At 48.2% G+C, this 3,908-nt stretch overlaps 1 protein-coding gene across 2 annotated transcripts in view; it reads left to right on the top strand.

Moving 5' to 3' along the window:
• The first annotated feature begins 481 nt into the window (after window positions 1–481).
• Window positions 482–3,908, top strand: part of Gjb1 (gap junction protein beta 1) — an 8,069-nt gene continuing 4,642 nt past the window's right edge. Inside the window, exons 1-2 of one of the 2 annotated variants that reach the window (XM_050119656.1) lie at window positions 539–621; window positions 2,232–2,296. The gene's annotated coding sequence lies outside the window, so the exon portion shown is untranslated. Of the gene's footprint in view, window positions 622–2,231; window positions 2,297–3,908 lie in introns of both variants that reach the window. The other variant, XM_050119655.1, reaches the window with a different exon arrangement.

Below are 3,908 nucleotides of genomic sequence, written 5' to 3'. Positions count from 1 at the left end.
TAGGTTTTTATGGTTTTGGTATGTAACTGGAAATAGTGTAGTCTGTCTCCAGCTAGTAAGCTACTTACGGACAGTAAGTAGATGCTACCCTGGTATTGCTATATAGGGAGGGAGCAAGGCCGTCCTCCATTTTGACCTCAGGCATTTTGTCCTCTCAATTATCCATAGTTTTAGAGGCTGGGATCTAGAAGAGATAGCATCCAGCACCAGAGTGCTCTCTGCTGCTTGCCCACACAGTGGGCCCCCTGAAGGCCGAGAGTCGGGCAGAGCTGAGGGATGTAACGCAGTCAAGTCCAGTTCAGTACCTCAGATAGGGCCCAACATGACATTCTGGTGACAGTGATGCTTCTCTTCCTCTGGAACAGGGCAAGAACTCTAGGTCCAAATCCATTGGGAGCTCAGGGATCAATCTTGTTTAATGATTGTGTGTGGGACAGGGGTGGGGCTGGTTAATGTTTCTCTGCTTCCTCTTGGGCTATGGGCCACGTAAAGCTCCGGTCCTGGACTTATTGTCCCTCCCCTGGGCTGGGCTTTGACAGTACCTAGTGGCATTGAACAGACACGCCTGCATACATTCCCTGGGAAAAGGTAGCTGCAACCAGGTGTGGCAGTGCCTGGGAGGTGAGGAGTGTGGGGAGGGAGGGGGGCTACGGTGGGCTGATGTGGTGCTGGGGTCGAAATGCTGGCTGGAGAGAAGCCTGGGTCTTATCTTCTGACTTCAGCATTCAGCCACTTGGGGCCTTTCTGTGCTTCCCTCTGAGCTGGGGTGGCGTCCTCCTGCCAGGTGCCCAGGCTGCTTAGATTCTCTCTTCAGCCTCCAACTCCTACCTTCTTTCCAGGCTCCGTGTTCTTCTTTCTCCCTTTTCTCAGCCAAAGATTCTTCTCTTGCCATGGGGTCAGAGTCCCAGGAAGACAGACTTGAAGAACCTGAAACATAAGGTGGCCAAGTTTGCTTTTCCAAGACATTCTCTGGCATGCAGGGTCAGGGTTCTGTGGGACTGTCAGACAATGCCACATGCCGCTTTCTTTTCTGGGCCACAAGGTAAAGCAGGCACGAATCTGACATGGGCCTGCTAACAGGGCCAAGGATGTGGGAGCATGCCTTTCCATTTGCTTGAGTGGGGGGCAGGCAAGCTCAAGCTGGACTTGGTAACTGATGGTTTGAGGATTTACTAGAAGGGTGGCTCCCAGCTGTTAAGAAGCCATTCCAGCTGGCAGAATCCACGGACTTAGAGAATGAGATGGGGGAAAGAGAACATACACAAAAGGTTTTGTTTTGTTTTGTTTTTGAGACAGGATCTCCCTAAGTAGCCTTAGCTGGCCTTGAATTTGCTATATGAACCAGTCTGGGCTCAACTCAGATCCTCCTGCCTCTATCTCCTGAGTGAGTACTAGGATTAAACGCATGGACCAACCAGCCCAGCCACAAAAGAAGTTTTAATAGGCAGAAACCATTGGTAAGGGACCCAGTCTGGGAAGAGGGGCCAATATGCTTTGCAATCTGAGTTGTACCACTTGTTTACCGGCTGTGTAATGAGTTAGAGTGTTTGCCAGGCATAGCGGCTTATGTCTATAATCCCGGTTCTCAGAAGACTCGAGGCATGAGGATTGTGGGTTCGAGACTAAATCTGGTTACATGTGTGAACTGGGGTTGTTTGGAGGACGAGAGTTCATGAGCATGCAATTCCTGATACTCGGGGAACATTCTATAAATGGTGGCTGTCACAATGAGCCCAAACAACACTAGCAAGTGAAGTGGATGATGGAGGAGCAAATAGCAATAAGCCAAGCATTGAAAAGAAAAGGAATGTCAGCAGAAGCCTTCTGAAGAGGCTGGGGTGGGGGGGGGGAGAAAAGTGAACGCACTAGACTGGTCATGGTGAGCAAGCCTGACCATGACAGATTGATGACGGGGTGGACACTAAGTCAGTACCTGAGATTCTATAGAACCATGGGGTGGAGGCGTGAAGATAACAGGGAAAAGACAGAGACAGGTGAGGCTGGCTTTAATCACACCACCCTGAGGAAAGCGTCCCCAAATTCAGAAGGAAGTCCCTTCCTGACTATGGGTGGTCTGTGAGACAGGAAAGAACATAGAGTTTGGGTTAATTTTTTTTCTTTTTATTGTTTGTTTTTGAAATAGGATCTTATGTAGTCTAGGCTGGCCTCAGACTTACTAAGTAGCTGAGGATAACCTTGAACTCCTGATCCTTCTGCTCCCACCTCCACAGAACTGGGAACAAATACACAAGTACTACCGCTTCTGGGGATTGAACTCAGGGCTCCTGCCAACTAGGTAAGCACTCTACCAACTGAACCACATCCTCAACCCTGGTGTCTGGGCCTGAGTATAATAACCTTATCCAGTCCCACCAGCATCGCGTTGCCCAAACCCACAAAACACAAGGAGTCACATGCAGGTGGAAAGAGTGACAGGGTAGGAAGGGAGACTGAGGTGGTAAATGCGTCATGTGTGCACACACATGCCAACACGCACAGGAGTACGGCTTTGGGGCTGTGTGCCCTGTCTCAAAGCAAACATTCCTTCAGAAAAGGGGCCCTCAGAAGCAGCGCTCTGCGCAAAAGCTTTGAGGTCAGAGCAAAATCAATTTGCAATCTGATTCCATTAGTTGGCAGTAGAGCAATTGCCAGTGAAGCAAGTTACTGAACCCCTCTCTCTCTGCCTCAACTTTCTGGTCTGAAAAATGGGGATGACATTACAGAACTTTTTGTGAGTTCCTGCTTTTGTTCTGTGCCCAGGGGCTGGGCAAACCAGAATTCAAAGCCTGACAAGGCCTCAGAAACCCCATCTAATTAAACACAGAGCAAATCATGCCTGCTGCAACTCAAACCATATCAATAGCTGGACTTTAACCTAAAGTCAGGAAAACAGTTTGGATTTCAAAATCAGGTCACTCCTCTGGATGTTTTTAAAATACAGCCTTGAGGTACTGGTGTTGACATAGACAAAGCAAAAATTGAAACCCCAGTGCCCACACAAGGGTTCTCAGAGGTCTCAAAGGGAGCTATTGGCTGTGTCCCAGAAAAGTCAAAGTAAGAGGCAAAGAATTTCTTAGAAGGACCTAGAAACTTGAGGTTGATCAGGAGGTTTATGGGGCACCTCTGAGGGGAAATAGAGAGAAAACACCTATGTTTGCTTTGGGGTTCATGGGAACAGCCTGAGAAAAGGAAAATGAACTAAATCAGGAGGCCAGAGGAACCCTGGGAAAGAAGCTTTGAATCTTCTCGGCCCTGAACCAACATGGAAAGAAAAGTGGTAACTCTGTAAGATGCTGTAGCATTTACAGAGGGGGGGGGGGGAAGGTAGAACTTAACAATTTAAAAAAAAGCTATGGGGCTGGAGAGATGGCTCAGTGGTTAAGAGCACTGGCTGCTCTTCCAGAGGTCGTGAGTTCAATTCCCAGCAACCACATGGTGGCTCACAGCCATCTATAATGAGATCTGGTGCCCTTTTCTGGCATGTGGGCATACATGGAGGCAGAATGTTTTAATAAAAAAAAAGCTATAGACAAAATGTGGACTCTCACATCAGCTCTACCTCCCTCAAAGGCCATCTCTGTGACTGCACGGTCCTAGGGAATGACCCTTTCTTTTTTTTTTGTTTTTTTGTTTTGTTTTGTTTTGTTTTTCAAGACAGGGTTTCTCTGTAGCTTTGGAGCCTGTCCTGGAACTAGCTCTTGTAGACCAGGCTGGCCTCAAACTCACAGGAATCCGCCTGCCTCTGCCTCCCAAGTGCTGGGATTAAAGGCGTGTACCACCACCGCCAGGCGGGGATGGCCCTTTCTGCCTCAGTTTCCTCCTCCATGACAAGAGGCTGAAAATAACATCCTACCTCTCCAAGATGTTCCTTAATCTTTTTCTTTTATATTGTTAGCCTATTTACATGT

Source organism: Alexandromys fortis, unplaced genomic scaffold (genome assembly GCF_014885135.2).
Source record: "Alexandromys fortis isolate MF-2015 unplaced genomic scaffold, M_Fortis_MF-2015_v1.1 scaffold_155, whole genome shotgun sequence".
NCBI classification, from domain to species: domain Eukaryota; kingdom Metazoa; phylum Chordata; class Mammalia; order Rodentia; family Cricetidae; genus Alexandromys; species Alexandromys fortis.
Note: the sequence above shows the minus strand (reverse complement) of the source record. Positions and strands in the feature narration are given on the sequence as shown.